Consider the following 19,330-nt stretch of genomic DNA (forward strand, 5'->3'; position numbering starts at 1 on the left):
ACTATGTGATATTTCCTAATATGTCCTAATATGTGATATGTTTCTGTCCTTAAGGACCTATGTTGTAGTGGAAACAAAAGGGTAATAACATATCCTGGAGTTTTTACATACATGACAATAAAGTCTTTGATAATACTATTCTGTGCTAATTGTTTGTTCCTTACAATTCTTGTTAAGGGCACAGAAAAAGAAATGACCTGCTTTTCATACATGGAGTCTTGAGTCACATTTAAGATCACATGGCATTAAGCAGCCAAGTTAGAATGTCAAATCAAGGTCTTTTCTATTAGACTGTTCCATTTATTTTGATGGCTGTTTTTGTTTGATTTTGAGTCCGACCTGGCTATGCTCTTGGCTCTGTAGTCAGAGATCACTTCTGGAAGTGCTCTAAGGACCACATATGGTACTGGAGATCTAACCCAGATCAGCTGTATGCAAGGTAAATGATATACCCTACTTGTGCTATCTCTCAGGTTCCTACATGGTGTCATTTTATTTTACTGATTGAATAATTTTGGGGGGGGTGAGGATGGGGCTTATCCTGGCAGTCATCAGGAGCTATTCCTGACTCTGTGCTCAGCAGAGACCTATGACAATGTTGGGGGGTGAGCGGGCCATCATTGGTTACCAGAGTTTGTTGCCATTGTGGCCGCATGCAAGGCAAATGCATGTTCTATCTCTGTGTTATCTGTGTTATCTCTTATGCCAGCAGTACCTCTTTTTTTTTTCTTTTTTGCACACCTGGTGATGTTCAAAGAGTTACTCATGACTGCACTCAGGAATTGTTCCTGGCAGCGCTCAGGGGATTATATGGGATGCTGGGGATTAAATGTAGGTTGACTGTGACCAAGGAAAATGTGCTATCTACTGTAATATTGCTCCATCCCATAGCAAGACTATTTGAAATACCCTTTCTGATGTTGGTTGGGGCTCTTTCAGTCAGCTCATCTGAGGGCCTTTAAATTGGCTTTTGTCATGAATTAAACCTGTCCCCAGTACATTTCCCTGTAAGACATCCTTTCTGTCCCAGTTGGATTACTCAGTGAGTAGAAAACCACCGTGTACTTTGATTTTTTTTTTTTTATCTTTCCTCATGTGTTTATTCCTTTGACCCAGAATCCCAGCTTCATCTCCATATACTGAAATCTCCCTTGTTATTCAAGTCACCTGGTCAGGAGGCTTCTGGAATGTGATATTTCTTTCCTTAAAATCATTCTTAAGGGGGACTGGAGCAATAGTTCAGCAGAGAGGGAATTTGCCTTACATGCAGACAACCTGGGTTCAATCTCCGACACCCCATATGGTCCTCTGAGCACCGCCAGGAGTTATTCCTGAGTGCAGATCTAGGAGTAACCCCTGAGCATTGCCAGGTGTGACCCAAAAAACAACAACAACAAAAAAACCAAGGAAAATCATTCTTGAGCAATGTGTCCCTGTGCCTCCTCCCTTCATGTGTTTGTTTGAGTGAGTGCCCAGGTAGAGGCGACATTTCCCCACCAGGCCAGGGGGACCCACATGAGCTTAACAAAGGCCTCATGAAGACCAAGCCCTTGAATCTCATACTTATGAGATTTAACTCAATTTGGTCTCCCCATATCACTATTTATAGGAAAAAATTTCATTTTAGAAACTCCCTGGTTTAAGTATCCATTCTCTTCCACTGGAGAGTTGTTTTTTTTTCCCCCTTATTTTATTTTATTTTTTTAAAGTTGTAGATTTACAATTTTTTGTGCTTTGGTTTCAATTATACAATGATCAGATACCCATCCCTCCACCAGTGCCCATTTTCCACCACCATGGATAATATCCCTCCCACCCCCATCCCCCCATCCCCCGTCTCTGTGGCAGGGCAATCCCCTGTGTTCTCTCTCTCCGTTTGGGTGTTGTGGTCTGCAAAAGAGGCATTGAGTGGCAAACATGTTCAGTCCATAGTCTACTTTCGACATGCATCTCCCCTCCTGGGAGGATCCTCCAAACATCCTTTATTTGGTGCTCCCTTCTCTATCTGAACTGCCCTTTCCTCTAGGATACCCGGCTGGCCTCTAAGTTATGGGGTAATCCTCCTGGTGCTGATCTCAGCTCTTCTTGGGTATTAATCTCATACTTTGTTACTTTATATCCCCCAGATGAATGCAATCTTTCTATGTCTATCCCTCTCTTTCTGACTCATTTCGCTTAGCATGATACTTTCCATATTGTACCACTTGTATGTAAATTTCATGACTTCATCTTTTCTAAGAGCTACATAGTACTCCATTGTGTAGATGTACCAAAGTTTCTTTAACCAGTCATCTATTCTTGGGCATTCAGGTTTCTTCCAGTTTCTGGCTATTGTAAAGAGTGCTGCAATGAACAAACAAGTGCAGATGTCACTTCGACTATACATTTTTGCCTCTCTGGGATATATTCCCAGGAGTGGTATTGCTGGGTCAAATGGGAGCTCAATTTCTAATTTTTTGAGAATCGTCCATACTGTTTTCCAGAAGGGCTGAACCAGTGGACATTCCCACCAACAGTGAAGGAGTGTCCCTTTCTCGCCACATCCACGCCAGCATCGGTTGCTTTTGCTCTTTTGAATGTGGGCCAGTCTCTGAGGTGTGAGATGGTATCTCATTGTGGTTTTGATCTGCATCTCCCTGATGATTAATGATGTAGAGCATTTTCTCATGTGCTTTTTTGCCATTCGGATTTCTTCTTTGAGAAAGTTTCTGTTCATTTCATTGCCCCATTTTTGGATGGGGTTGGATGTTTTCTTCTTGTGGAGTTTAACCAGTATTTTGTATATCCACTGGAGAGTTTTAATATTGTCCATGGAAGTTTGGGATGTCTGTACTTCCTAGAGCTAAAGAATTTTTCCTCAAGGGTATAGTTGAGTCTTCACAAATATAAAACCCACAAAGGAATTTGGAAATCATTCTCTCCTGGGCACCAACTGAGTCTCTGGGGTCTCTTGCATCTATTCTTTTTCTTCAAGAATTGAAAAAAATAGTAAATTGCAAAATAAACAAAGGAAATCCTGGGTCAGGGAGGTAGTTTAAAGGATTAAAGAGCATGTTTTGGATTCTTTTTGGTTTTGTTTTTGCATCACACTGGGTGTCTAGGGTTTACTCCTGGCTCTGCGTTCAGGATTAGTCCAGGCTGTGCTCAGGGAGCATATTGGATGAGGGGGATCAAACTAAGTGACTGTGTGCAAGACAAGCACATTACCCAATGTACTATTTCTCTGGCCCATTTTAGCTTCAAAGTGTTTATTATTTCACATTGCAAATTTACATCAAAATACAAATTGTCCACCTTAAATACATACATTATTGCCAAATATTCTTCTAGATAAAAAGGAAAAAATTATAAGTGGTTGATAGTAATAAACATTCTTCCAGGAAGCATTAAAAACAAAACACTGTCCTCCCATTGTTCATCGATTTTGCCCGAGCGGGCCCAGTAGGGTCTCCATTTTGAGACTTCTTGTTACTGCGTTTGGCATATCAAATATGTCACGGGTAGCTTGCCAGGATTTGCTGTGCGGGCGATACTCTCGGTAGCTTGCCGGGATCTCCGAGAGGGATGGAGGAATTGAACCCGGCTCAGCAGGGCTGGCTGCGCACAAGGCAAACGCCCTACCACTGTGCTATTGCTCCAGCCCCAGGAAACATTAGTTTGATATTATTCAAAGGCTCTAACACTTAATCACTTAATCACTTAACTTCTTGTTAGTCGTCGATTTGCTCGAGCGGGTGCCAGTAACGTCTCCATTTGTCCGTGTCACGTGCTAGTGTAGCCCAATGGCATCTGTTCGCTCTGGGAACATGAAGAGCGTCAAACCGATTGTTCATGATCTTGACGAAGAAGTTTGACCATCTGGTAGGTGGGTGGCCACGCGGTCTTTTGACATCCCGTGGAATCCAGTCAGTAACAGCTCTAGTCCAGTGGTCGTCTTTAAATCTCATTACATGACCAGCCCATCTGAGTTTTGACACCTTGGCAAATGAGACAGCGTCCCTGATTCTTGATCCTCGACGGATGTCAGAACTCCGGATTCTTTCTCTCATTTGAGTGAAATGTGATATTCCAAGCATAGCTCTTTCTATTCTTCTTTGGGAGACCTGAATAGCGTTCTCATCCTGTTTGCGTAGGGCCCAGGTCTCTGAGGCATATGTTAATGCAGGAAGAACAGTGGAATCAAAGAGATGTTCCCGGAGCCGGAGGTTCTTCGTCCTCTTAGCTATTTCTTTGACATTCTTGAAGGCGTTCCAAGCCGCTCTCTTCCTCCTGCACAGCTCGGGTGCCAGGTCATTTGTCATGTTGACTTCTTGACCTAGGTACACATAACTGTTGCATTCGGAGATGGTCATTCCGTTGAGAGCGAATGGGGCGTCAGGAACGAGGCTGTTTCTCATAAACATTGTCTTCGTAAGATTCAGCTGTAGTCCTACCTTTCCACACTCACAGTCAAAGTCGGCCAGCATTTGTGCCGCTTGGCTGATGTTTGGTGTTATTAAAACAATGTCATCAGCAAAGTGGAGGTGGTGTAGTTGCCGACCATCTATCTTCACTCCCATTCCTTCCCATTCCAGTCGTCGCATGATGTTCTCGAGGGTGGCACTGAAGAGTTTTGGTGAAATGGTATCACCCTGCCGCACCTCTCTCTTGACATCAACGATCACTTCTTTGTAGAATGGTGAGATCCTGGTAGTGAATCCGCAATACAGCTCACGGAGGATATTGATGTATTGGGCTTGAATGCCCTGATTGGCTAGGGCTTCAATGACCGCTTCCGTCTCAACAGAATCAAAGGCCTTCTTTAAATCAATGAACGTTAGACAGAGCGGCATCTTGAACTCCCGAGAAACCTCAATGAGCTTGGTTATCGTGTGGATACGGTCGATGGTGCTGAATCCTTTGCGGAACCCGGCTTGCTCGCATGGTTGTCCTTCATCTAGTGTTCTGCCAATCCTATTTAGGATAACTCAAGTGAACAACTTGTAGATGACAGACAATAGGCAGATCGGGCGATAGTTGCCAATGTCATGGATGTCTCCCTTCTTGAACAGTAGTACGGTCCTGCTGGTTTTCCATTGGGACGGAACCTTGCATTCAGACAGGTAGTGAGTGAAGAGCCGAGCCAGTGTATTGATGAGTACTGACGGCAGGTTCTTCAGGTGTTCAGGTCTGACCTTGTCTGGGCCGGGTGCTGTTTGTTTCTTTACCGACGAAATGGCGTGTCGGATTTTGGAAGGGAGAAAGTTGGGAACGACATATCCATCCTGTGGAATTTGGTATGTCGGCAAGTGGACATGGCTATTGAAGAGATTTGAGTAGAAGTCATGGATAATCTTCTCCATTGCCGTTCTGGAGGATGTGATGGATCCATCAGGATGTCGGAGGGCAGTCATCTTGGTCTTGTAGTTGGCAAAGGACAAGCGGGCGTTACGAATACTTTTCAAAGGCTCTAACAAAAGTAGTGTTAATATCATTTAATATGAATATAAGTGGAAAATGTATTTTTTCTTCATCTAAAATTCAGAACATTTTTACATGCATATTACCTTTCATTAAATGATTATAATTTCTACATATAAAATCTCTTATAAAATGCTGTGCATTATTTTCTCAGTAAAGATACTATCAAGCTTTAAAGGTAGATACATTCATATCATTTCCTTCTCAGTTTTAGAGAAAGACACGGGCTTTAGAGGGAGTGAAGGACTACATCTTATGTAGCCTGGACCGTATTGGTGAATTACAGAATACCCAAATCAACTCACTTAAGCAAACTAAGAAAATGTATTTCTTAGGGGCGAGAGAGGTAGTACAGTTGGTAAGGTGCTTGACTTGCATATGGTTGATCAAGTTTCAATCCCTAGCAACCCAAATGCTCCCCCAAGCACCGCCAGGAATGATTCCTGAGTGCAGAGCCAGGAGTAACCGCTGAGCAATGCCCGGTATGGCCCCAAAAGAAAAGGATAAAAAAGAAAAAAAGAAAATGTATTTCAGCATAACAGAAAATAACATGGCTGTACTATCCTTTGATTCCATCTTCTGCAGTGTAGGCTTTCCCTCAGACTCTGCCTAGACAATACCACAGAACATCAAAGCACATTCCCAATCACACCATGTGGTCAAAGGGATATATATATATATATATATTTTTTTTTTTTGTGGTAATTCCCAAGAAGATAGAGAACAAGTTTTCCCCCAAGAAGCCTCCATAAATAACTGCATGCATCTCTGCCTCTGACCTGGATGTGTATTCTGACCAATTACAGGTGTCACCAGTAGGAACACCTTTTCTGATTGGTGTAAGTGGATTATGACTCTAGTTGGAGGGAAGGGCTATTTTGCCTAAAGCCAAACTGGGCCATGGCCTTAGAAGTGGGAGGATGGAGGATGGATTACAAAAGTAAAAATACCAGTTCTCAACAAATTCTTTGTGCTATGTTTGAGTTTTCTCATGTTTCTCAAAAGGATAATCCCAGAAAATTGCTATTAATTTTCTCTCAGATTTCAGCAATTAGCTAATGTCTGGCTAATGTCTGCAGAGCTTCACAACCTCTCATCTGGTTGACATGGCATTCTCAGAACTATGAGATGTGTCACACCAATTCTAAGTTCTTTGCAACAGGGTCATTTCTTTTTGGAAATAGAGGACACTCTCCTGTGAGAAATACTGTCAGGAAGAAATTGTGGCTATGATTTTAGGCTTAATGGTTTGATTAGTCTAACTGTAAATTTTTATATTTTTCTTCAGTTCTGTCAGAATTTTTGGTATGTGCAATTTGGAATGCTTTTGTTAGGTGTGTACACATTTAATCTTGGATGGTCGGTGGAGCTACCCTGTTTATGTAATTAGATCATGTCTTTTTTTTTTTTTTTAGGTAGGAGTACTGCTATTTATTCAGCCACTGATTAGCTGATTGAATTGGGCGTGAACTCCACCTTACTTTTTTAAAAAATTTTTTATAATTTTATTTATTGAATCACCATGAGAGTAGTTACAAAGCTTTCGGGTTTAAGACTCGGTCATACAACGAAACACCTGTACCTTCACCAGTGCCCATTCTTCACCCCCCAAAACCCCAGTATACCCCCAGCCCACACCCTCCCCTTACCTGTGGGGCAGATGATTTCCACATTACTCTCTACTTTGATTACATTCAATATTTTGACACCAGATCCATCATTATTATTTGGGATTTTACCCCAACACTCAGATCTGCTGAAAAGGCAACAGTAGACAATTTGTTTTCTAGTGCTGGTTATGAATAACATATGATGTTGCACGGCTGCAGTAGTGGCCGCGCGATTTTGAAATTTCAAAATTTTAATAATTAAATCTGGAGGAATTTCTGCCAAAACCTGCTGAATTCCGAGATTTGTTCCTGAGTCTCTTGGAACATGGCCATTAAGCAGCTTGATCAGGAGCCAGAAAGGTTGTTCGTGGGCAGCAACTCAGAGTCTCATTGGGACAGGGAGGAAAGAGCCAGCTCCACCCCCATCCAGTGAGGTCCTGCGTGTCTCATCACTGTGGGCCCAAACCTGACTGTCCAATGGCCTCTGGAGGATGGAGGCCACCAAGTTGCCTAGAGGGAGCTGGTGGAGGGACAGCACCCTTCCCCCCCTGGAATGGTCCGGCGACAGTAACCTACTGAGGGTCTGGACACATTTCTGCCAAAAGCTGTGGGTTCTGAAATTTGTTTCTGGATCTCTTGGATCATGGCCGTTAAGCAGCTTGATCAGGAGCCAGAGAGGCCGTTTGTGGGTGGCGACTTGGGGTCTCATTGGCATGGGGAGGAAAGGACTGGCTCCACCCCCATCCCGTTGGCCCCACGTGTCTCATCACTATGGGCACAAACCTGACTGTCCCGTGGCCTCTGGAGGATGGCGGTCACCGGGCCGCCAGGGGGAACAGGCTCGGTTGGCCCAGCACTGGTAATCTACTGCAGGAATAGGACGCATTTCTGTCAAAAGCCGCTGGGCTTTGAGATTCATTTCTGAGTTTCTGGGATCATGGCCATTAAGCAATTCAATCAGGAACCAGAGAGGTCATGCCTCCAACTATAAGTTGAGCCAGAGGTGGTTTGTGGGTGTGTCTCCCACATACCTAACTTTTGGCCGTTTACTTTCTTGGTAAACTTTGCCCCAAGTTTTTGGGGTCTGGCCAAAGGCACAGCAACAATTTTGGGGTATCTGGAAGTCTGAAGGCGCCATGAGGCTGCTGATGCACTCGCCTCACAGATTGACCTGCTGGCAGCACCATACTCCTGATCCCGTCTTTCTTTATCTCTGATTATTTTCCCTATCCTAATCCACCGATTATTAATGTATTCAGATTTTCTCTTTCTTCCTAATTCAGTTGGAAAGTTCCATGATTCTAAGAGGTTACGCATTTCTTTTCGATGGTGTAATTTATTGGCATGTAGATGTTTATAGTAATCTTGTATGATTCCCTGCTTTTCTGTGTTCTCTTCTGATTTTGTTTATTGAAACTGTCTGCACAATTGGTGCGTCAGCTTTTTTTTTTTGCTTTAATTCTAATTTAGTATATTATTAATTAGATGACCTTTATTTCCCAGTAGGTGGTGCTATAACTTTTGTTTTTGATCAGAGTTTGTCTGTCACCTTGTGGATGTCTCAGTCTTCAAATGGTGTTTATGGAAGCAGAGGCCATGTTCGGATTGTATTGCTGTGTTGGTTGGGGACAGGGAGGGTATTAGCTGTTGTGGTTGTTGGGCAACAAGAAACCTGGCTTATTTTGTAATCACTTCTGTCCCTCATTTTTGGCATTCTGGGCTGAGTGTCCTCAGATGTTAGTGGTGGGGAGGGAGAGGCTGCTGTAGTCACATGACCTTTCTTTGGTGCTCTTTTCTCTGTGACCCCAGAGTGTGTGAAGTATCCCTTCTTTGCTGCCTTAGGATTCATTTGGGTCATGGGTTGGACTTTACATTTCCTGCCATCCTCTTTCTGGGGTTGGCCACGATTTGTCTCACTGTTTCTGCTTTCCCTATTTTTCTGCCACTTGAGACACAATTCACTCATATTCTGTCACAGAGTTGCATAGATTTTTTGGTCACTTGGCACGATAAACAAAGGAAGCTTTGTTAAACTATGATTAATCTATTCATTGTAGGTTGGGGGTGGTGAGAAATAGAAGATCTTTACACGATCATAATGCTGGTATCACTTAAAAATCACTGTTCTTTTAGTACAGTGGGTAGGGTACTTGCCTTGCATGTGACCTTCCTGGGCTCGATCCCCAGCATCCCATATGGTACCCCCAAGCACCACCAGGAGTGATTTTTGAGTGCAGAGCCAGGAGTTATCCCTGAGCACCGTTGGGTGTGGCCTTCAAACTAACAAAAGCCAAACAAACAAAAGGAACCCTCCCCACAAAAAAGGGAAAACTCTTTTTTTTCCTTTTTTTTTGTTTTATATATTTTATTTTTATAAAATATTTCACAATATTTGATCACATTTAATACTCAAACACCAATCCTACCACCATTAAACCTTCCCACACCATATTTTGGATGTTTCCATCCCTTACCCCAACCACTGCCCCAAGGCAGAACTGAAATAATTTATTTTGTATTGTTTGTTATGAATAAACCACTGAAAATGCTCCAGAAAACTTTCCTTAGAGGTGAGTGTATGAAGATTGTTGTATTTCACCTAGGGGCCATTAAGCCCTTTTATAAGAGATTACTAATATGTTGTTAAGGGTTGGGCCTTGTGTGCTTATATGAAAACGCTTTGTTTTTCAATTGATATTTAGACTGTTTTATTTAATAAAATTGTTATTGTCATTGTATTAAAGGCTATCATTTTGTTTTCTATTTGCTCCATCTACTTTATCCCTTTTTTCCCAATTTATTTTAGATTGTTTAATTAAATGATTTACAGTTTTTGATCTTTATTGCTTTTGTTTGTCTGTCTTCTTTTGGCGGGGACACACACTTTGTAGTGCTTAAGGCTTACTCCTGGCTCTGTATCCAGGCATTACTCCTGGCAGTGCTTGGAAGAACCATATGTAGTGTTGAGGATTGAACCCTGATCTGACACATGCAAGGCAAATGTACTCTGTACTACCACTCTGGCCCCTTTCTCACTGTTCTTATTGTACAATTATATTGTTGTACATATATATATATGTAATTATATATTATATTCATGAACTGGAGCGATAGCATAGTGGGAAGGGTGTTTGCTTGCATGAAGCTGATCTGGGTTTGATTCCTCCGCCCCCCCTCAGAGAGCCTGATAAGCTACCGAGAGTATTGCACCCACACAGCAAAGCCTGGCAAGCTAGCCATGACATATTGGATATGCAAAAAAAACCAAACAAACCAGTAACAAGTCTCACAATGGAGATGTTACTGGTACCCGCTTGAGAAAATCAATGAACAATGGGAGGACAGTGCTACTATTATTGATGTATAATTATATCTTATTGTAAAATTTATATTAATCTGTTTTAAGATTATCTTTCCTTTGTTATTTCCATTCTGCCACAGAGCCCACCTGGTGAATTATTTATTTCAGTTATTACTTTTTATTTGTTTATTTATTTATTTTGCTTTTTGGGTCACACCCGGCGATGCACAGGTGTTACTCCTGGCTCTGCACTCAGGAGTTACGCCTGGAAGTGCTCAGGGGACCATATGGGATGCTGGAAATCGAACCCGGGTCAGCCGCGTGCAAGGCAAACACCCTACCCGCTGTGCTATCTCTCCAGCCCCTCAGTTATTACATTTTCAACGTCAACATTTTTAATTACTTCTTTAAAAATAGTTTCTTGTATCAGGGAGGTAACTCACAGGTCTAGAGCATATCCTTAGTGCGAGAAGCTCCTAGATTCAGTCCTTTTAATCATATGGTCCCCTGAGGGGCTTTGGGGAATGTTCTCTGAGCACAGTTATGGGAGAAGCCACCCAACGTTGCTGAGTGTGACCACCATAAATGTAATTTTTCCTTGTCTGCTGAGAAAATTTTCTTTTTTTATTTTTTGTTAATTTGTTTGAGTTTGTTTGGGGGCCACATCTGACGGTTCTTGGTGGCTATTCTTGGCTCACTATTTAGAGGTTAATCCTGACTGTGCTCAGGGAACCATGTAATTCTGGGGATTAAACCTGAGACTCATGCAAAGCAGGCACTTAGCCCACTGAATGCTTCATTTACTAAGAATTTTTATTCTTCGATTTACTCCAAGAGTTTTCATCTCTAATGGTGGTTATAATCACTATTTTATAGTGCCATGATAGGTACTAATGTCTGTGCCTGGTAGTTTCTACTTGAGTCATATTAAAGGCTAGACCCATTGATATCATTTCTCCTGCATATTGGTTAGATTTTTCTTGGCTCTTTGTGAATTAGGCAATGCTAATTTTACCCAGGATATTTTCCATGTTAAGTTATGAAAGTTCAGGTTTTGCTAAAATCCTTTGTTTTGTAGCAGGTACTTAATTGGCTTATATTCACATACAACTTATATATCACCTTTTTTTTTAAATTTAATTTTTGTTAGTGAAACGCCATGAGGTACAGTTGTAGACTTACAAATTTTTGTGCTTGGTTCTCAGTTATACAATGATCAAGTACCCATCCCTTCACCAATGCCCATTTTCCACCAACACAGGTCCCAGTATCCCTCCCAGCCCCCATTCCCCCCATCCCACCCTGCCTCTGTGGTAGGGCATTCCTTTTTGTTCTCTCTCTCCTTTTGGGTGTTGTGGTTTGCAAAAGAGGCACTGAGTGGCAATCATGTTTGGTTTATAGTCTACTGTCAGCATGCTTCTCCCATCCTGGGAGGATCCTCCCAAAACCCTTTATTTGGTGCTCCCTTCTCTATCTGAGCTCCCTTTTCTCCTAGCATGTGTGGCTGGCCTCCAAGCCATGGAGCAAACCTCCTGGTACTAATTTCGGTTACTCTTGGGTGTTAGTCTCCTATTTTGTTACTTTATGTTCCCCAGATGAATGCAATCTTTCTATGTCTGTCCCTCTCTTTCTGACTCATTTTGCTTAGCATACTTTCCATGTAGTACCACTTGTGTGTAAATTTCATGACTTCATCTTTTCTAACAGCTACATAGTACTCCATTGTGTAATGCACCAAAGTTTCTTTAACCAGTCATCTGTTCTCGGGCACTCAGGTTTTTTCCAGATGCTGGCTATTGTAAAGAGTGCTGCAATGAACAAACAAGTGCAGATGCCACTTCAACCACACTTTTTTTCTCTCTGGGATATATTCCCAGGAATGGTATTGCTGGGTCAAATGGGAGCTCGATTTTTAATTTTTTGAGAATCGTCCATACTGTTTTCCAAAAGGGCTGAACCATTTGACATTCCCACCAGCAGTGGAGGAGGGTCCCTTTCTCGCCACATCCACACCAGCACTGGTTGCTTTTGTTCTTTTGGATGTGGGCCAGTCTCTGTGATGTGAGATGATATCTCATTGTTGTTTTGATCTGCATCTCCCTGATGTATATCACCTTCTGTGGGTAGTGATTCCATAGTTTAACTTCAAGGCTTTATTTAGGTTTTCTGGCGTATCTCTTCCATGTACCACACAGACTATAGTTTAGGACTTTTGTAGATCAATTCTTGAAGTTTTGGGTAACTTCTTTGTCTTGAGACACAATTCATTCATATTCAGTCACAGAGTTAAATAGATTTTTCGTCATTTGGCACAACAAACAAAAGAACCTTTGTTAAACTTTAATAAATCTGCTGGAGCAATAGCACACTGGGTAGGGCGCTTGCCTTGCATGCAGCCAGCCAAGGCCGGCCCGTGTTCGATTCCTCCACCCTTCTCAGAGAGTCCAGCAAGCTACCGAGAGTATCTTGCCCGCAGGGCAAAGCCTAGCAAGCTACCCATGGCGTATTCGATATGCCAAAAACAAGTCTCACAATGGAGACGTTACTGGTGCCCACTCAAGCAAATTGATGAACAACTGGAGGACAGTGCTATATATATAGACATTGAATCCTGGACTTCACATAGGGCTCCATACAGAATTATAATATATCTTTTCCCAGTTCGTTTCTCTATCTTCCCCCCTGACTCTCCCTTCTCTGGTTCCTATGGCCCAGAACAGAAACTAGGATTCTTTCTTAATTTTACTGCACTATGCTGCTATTTTTGTGACTGAGTTGCCTTTGGGAATAAAGTCACAAAAGAAAAGCAAAGAGGAGAAAAGGGGAAAGGATCATTCCACTTAAAAAAAAATTAAGCATAACCACTCACACAGCACAGAGACAGACAGAGACAGAGACAGGGGTTAATTTTCTTTGGGATCTTAAATTTATTTATTTTTTATGTGGTATGGCGTAGCATGTATTCTACCACAGAGCTCTGGCCATTTCCTGGAGGAGCTTAGAGGTTCATGCTGCCAGTGATGCAGACGCAATGTATCACAACGACTGGGGCTGGTTGAGGAAGATCTGGGAGAGAAAAAGAAGATAGTAAAGGAAAGCACACAAAGACTTGTGCTTATACTTTGTTGTGTAGAAATCTCTTTTCTTAGTCTTTCAGTCAGCAATAGGAATTTTTCTACCAATGTGATACACAATTCTATCACTTGACTTGCAGCTAGATTCAATCCATGAGACAAAAGGAGTGGGTGGGGCTGGAGGGATCAATAAAACTCCCTCAGATTAGGAGTTATTCAAGTTTTGACTTCAGTCCTCATTCTTTCTGTTGTTATTTGTTGACTTTCTAGCTCTATCTATCATACATATTTTAAAATATTTATTCAAAGTTTTCTGCTGTAATTACTGAGAAAAAAACTTTATTGTCAACTTTATTTTGTCTGGTACAAATAGTCCTACCAAATATCTTATGTCAGTTCTATAAAAGGAAAAGGAAGGGATTGAGGGAGGCAGGAGCCCTAAGGAGTTACTCATGATGGTGATGAAAATAAAAGAAATTAAATGTCATCTTGAGACAGGCCATTGTTGAAGAAAGCTGCTGGAGGACCACAAACTCCTTCATGAGAGAGATTCGAGTTCTTTTCTTTCTTTTTTTTTTTCTGCTTTTTGGGTCACACCCAGCAATGCTCAGTGGTTACTCCTGGCTCTGCACTCAGGAATTACTCCTGGCAGTGCTTGGGGGACTAAATCGAATGCCTGGGATCGAACCCCAGGCCAGCCACGTACAAGGCAAACACCCTACCCACTGTATTATCACTCCAGGCCTGAGATTTGAGTACTTAACTGTAACATGCTAAGATTAAAGCATGAAACAGCATGATTCCAGCCATCACAGATCAAAGCAGAAATACCAACACATTTTGGCACTTTATTCATATAATCTTTAATTTAGGATTATCTGGAAATTTATCAGGTTTGAAAGAATGTTCAAATGGAACTATATTCCCTCTGTGATCCTTTTGTTTTTTATTAAGATATTTTACTGCTAGTGAAACATTTTTGAACAAAAATTACCAAAGAAAAAAGCACTTTTGGTGGGTCCAAAAAGAGATAGTGATCATGGTGTCTCCCCTGCCAGGTAAGATAGCACAGCGGTAGGGCGTTTGCCTTGCACGCAGCCAACATGGCCGACTCTAGTTTGATTCCTCTGGCCCTCTCGGAGAGCCCGACAAGCTACCAAGAGTATCTCGCCCGCATGGCAGAGCCTGACAAGCTACTCATGAAGTACTTGATATGCCAAACACAGTAACAAGTCTCATGATAGAGACGTTACTAGGCCCGCTCGAGCAAATTGATGAACAACGGGAGGACTGTGACCATGACCAAGAAAGAGAGATAGTACAGTGAGTTAGGCCCTTGCCTTTTCTATAGCCAGCATGGGTTCGATCCCCAGCAAATCCCATGTTGTCCCCCTGAGCACCAACAAGAATGATTTCTGAATAACTTCTGTGCATCACCAGGTGTGACCCAAGAGCAAAGGAAGGAAGGAAGGAAGGAAGGAAGGAAGGAAGGAAGGAAGGAAGGAAGGAAAGAAGGAAGGAAGGAAAGGCAGCTTTTCCCTCAAAGTTAGCGAGGCAATGACAATACAGAAAATGTTTCACTTTATTAGTTATATTTGAATATGTGCTCTATCCCTAGAGCACTTTATTTTGGCTGGTACAAATAGTCGTACCAAATGTCTTATGTCAGTTCTGGAAAAGGAAAAGGAAGAAATCGAGGAAGGCAGGAACAAGTGAATACCTATGCAAGTGAAATTCCTGGTCCAGAATCAAGGTTTATCATCTATTTCAGTGGGCTGTCGACAGGTAAAGAAAGGCCCCATGTGTGGCTAGATGTGGCAGTCATCTGCCAGCCATTCTGCTGTTTCTCACAGCTGATGCACACCCAGCAGTGTTACTTCTTGCTCTATGCTCAAGGGCTGGTGGTGCTCAGGAGACAAAGTGATGCTGGAAGCATTCCAGATCATCTCTCTGGCCTGGAAGATATCACTTTTCCCCTTGTAGTACCTTGTAAATTAGATATCATAAACCCGTTTTTGTTTTAGGTAACAAAACTGGTACTTACACATTCCAATCAGCTGATCCAAAGTAAAGTAAGTTAAAGCATAGTAAAAATAGCTTAGTAAATTGTAGAACAAGGATTCACACTTGGTTGTCTGACTCCAAAGCTCATGCTAGAAAGAATGACCTTCAATTCCACTAGCCTTTATATCTTTTTCTTTTCAAGATCAATGGGGATAAGATATTTAGGCAGCCTGTTGCCCCAATGTCAACAAGTCTGTAAATACTATTAGTGGAAAAATTTTGCCTTTTGAAAATGAGTCATTAAATTTGCTAAATGACAGAAAGCCTGTTTGTTAAAAGGAAATGTGATGAAATGTTTCACTCATCGTTCATGTGAGCAAGTTCTTAGCACTGTACTGAGAGTTTTTGGAAATATGATGCAAGAAAAAAGAGAAGAACTTACAAAATAGTTTGTTTATGCCAGCTGAAATGGTTGAGTCAATGTTAAACCATTTGTTATTAAGAAACACTTTATGAATTAGAAGAACACTATTTCTTTAACATGATTAAGAATGCTTAATTCTAAATAGTCCTCAATATTAAAATTCTCCTCCTCCTTTCCTCCTCCTCCTCTCCCTCTCTCTCCCTCTCTCTCTTCTTCCTCCTTCTTCACCTGTTCCTCCTCCTCTTCCCTCTCCCTCTCCTCCTCCTCCTCCTTCACTTGTTCCGCTTCTTCCTTCTCCTTCTCCTTTCCTCCTCCTCCCCTTCCTACTCTATCTCCTCCTCCTTCTCCTTCATCTCCTCCTTTCTTCTTTTTTAATTGTTTTTGGTCATACCCAACAGCACTTAGAGGTCTTTTCTGGCAGTACTCAGCGAACCATCCACTGTGGGCGCTTGAACCCAGTGCTTCCCCATGCAAAACATGCACACTAGCTCTTTGAACTATCTCCCCAACTTTAATCATATTAAAAAAATCAGCTTTTCATAAAATAAGCACTAATGAGAAGTAATTTTGATTGATTGACATTTTTGTTTTCCAAACGAGGTTCTTGATCCTTGTTTGGGATGCTGTGTTAATTTTTTGTTGTTGTTGTTTTCTGAAACACTAACTGATTCTTAATTTGCTTCTATTTTTGCGGGGGAAAGTTTTTTTTTCCTTTTGGTGTCACACCCAGCAATGCTCAAGGGTTACTCTTGGCTCTGCACTCAGAAGTTACTTCTGGCAGTGCTTAGATCTTATGGGATGCCGGGGATCCAAGCCAGATCAACTGTGTACAAGGCAAGCGCCCTACCAGCTGTACTATTGCTCTGGCCCCTAGTTGGCTAATGTTGATTTATATGGGTCTTGGGTCTTCTCAGAATTTCTATTCTTTCTGAGATAGTGATACAGGATTCTCTGTCACCGAGATATCTGATATACCTGCATGTTTCACCCACATCTTGGAGTCTCACTGTCAGAGGCTGAGTTTTCTACCCATACTTCTGAAACAAGGCCAGGAAAAATTTCACACCAAGACTGTGTGAGGCCTTTGTTAAGTATCTTGGGTTTGACTCTCTCTTCTGAAATTATAGTAATCATCTGGTAGAAGTTAATCTATCCTGTTTGCCATGTGCCCCACTTTTGTGGATTCTTGATATTTGGGTTCCAGATAGTTCCCTGGTGATCCTTCTTTGTCCACTGAGAGCCTAAGTTGGGACCTGTCCATGGATGAGTGTTTCCTTTTACTGCTTACATTTCTCTTGAATCTGTTTTATTCTGTGTTGGGGAGTATTAGTGAGAACTCTGAAGAATTTGTCCAATATCATTTACTTGGCACTATTAATGTGGGTAGGAGGTTGCAGCGAAATTAGAAACCATGGCTATCAGAATCTTTGTTTACTACTTGTTGCTGTACACTTTTAATTCTGCTACTCATGAGAACTTTTCAGAGACATTAGTTTGTGTGTGTGTGTTTGTGTATCAGTCATCTAAGGCCCTCCCGTTGATCATCGATTTGCTCGAGCGGGCCCAGTAACGTCTCCATTGGAGACTTTGTTGTTACTGTGTCTGGCATATCAAATACTCTCGGTAGCTTGCCAGGCTCTCCGAGAGGGGCGGAGGAATCGAACTCGGGTCGGCCATGTTGGCTGTGTGCAAGACAGATGCCCTACCCGCTGTGCTATCGCTCCAGTCTACGGCCATACCACCCTGAACGCGCCCGATCAGTCATCTAAAAGAGAAAAAAAAAATCAGACGAGCTCAGAATAAACTTTTAAAACTTATCTTGCATGGGTCAGAGAGATATAGTATACAGAGGTCAGGTGTGTGTCATGCATGTGATCGCCATGTAATATTCTGTATTAATATAATGTGATATGTGTTACTCTGGTTGAAGTCCCCGTACCACACGGTCACCCAAACATTGCTGGGCACAATCCTGAGACCTCTGAGCACTACAGGGTGTGGCTCTGGGAAGGCCCCTGAGTATCTAGGGGTGATCTGGGTTATTTCCAGCATCACAGGGCCAAGCAGTACTGTGTCTTTGGGCCTTAGCACTGAACCACTGGCCTGGTTGGCCAAGAAGAGTAAGAAGACCCCCCCACACACACTATTACAATTTATAGATGAAAAAGTTGTTTTAAACCTATTATGTGATTGTAAGAATTTTTAAAAAGGAGCTTACCTGACATAAGAATAGACACATTTAGTAAAAGAAAAAAAAAGAATTAATTGAATATAAGATTGCCCAGAATTAAACCTTAAGCTACATGACAGTTTAATATATGAGGAATGAGGAAGGAAGATGAATCCATTTCAAGTATGTAGAACAAAGGAAAAATTTTGGTCCTTTCCTTATATGTGCTTGAAAATATTGCAAGTAGCTTAGAAGGCCCAATTAACTGAAGCAGAAAATAAAGCTGTAAAAATATATTCTAGGAGGACAAGTAGTGCAAGTAGAGTGCTTGCCTTTCATGCAGCCAACCTGGGTTCAAGCCCTGGCACCACATGTGGAGGTATAAATCTTGAACACTGCCAAGAATGGTCCCAAACAAACAGCAACAGCAAAAAATTAAAGGTACATAAAAGTGACTACTAAATGCCTAAATGGGGTACTTGCCTTGCAAGTTGTGGACCTGGGTTCAATCCCCAGCACCCGATATGGTCCTCTGAGCTCACCAGAAGTAATCTCTGAGGCAGGAGTAAGCCCTGAACAAAGCTGGATTAGGCCCCCCAATAAAAATGAATAAATAAAATGAGAAGAGAAATAACAGAAGAATAATGAATAGATGTGATACAAAAAAGCTTTAAATGTCAGTGTTTTTTTAAAGAGGGGGAAATTACAAAGCAATCAGTAAAAGTGATGTTATTTATAATTAAACATGACTCATTAATCCCCTTAGCCAACCAGGCCAAACAAATAGATAAGACAAAATCATGTCCCCAATAAATACAAGGGAAAAAACATGAAGAGACAAGCTACAAGAAAGTGACAAGGAAAAAAAGACTTGGGATCATATGTGGTACATTTTTTTCTGTTAATACAAATAGCAATGGCATTAAACAACTAATAAAATATTGTTCCAAGTATTTTATGTATATATATATGGAGACATATAATTAGCATCCTACTGTATCTTTTCTAAATTTCATATTAATTAATATAATATTAATTATTAAACTCTTGGAAACAAACTCTTGTCACATTTTATTATGAACCTAGAATATATTTTTTACAGTTTTATTTTCTGCTTTCACTTAATTGGGCGATCTGAGCTATTTGTAATATTTTTAAATATTATACATAATACAAAGTAAGTAACATGAACTGAAGAAAAAAATTGGGGTGCAAATATTTATTTTTCTGTGTTAGGCATTGAACTCAGAGCCTCACACATGCAAGGCAAATGTTATCTCTCTGAGC

This window comes from Sorex fumeus, unplaced genomic scaffold (assembly GCF_029834395.1).
Source record: "Sorex fumeus unplaced genomic scaffold, SorFum_2.1 ptg000044l, whole genome shotgun sequence".
Taxonomy (NCBI): Eukaryota; Metazoa; Chordata; class Mammalia; order Eulipotyphla; family Soricidae; genus Sorex; species Sorex fumeus.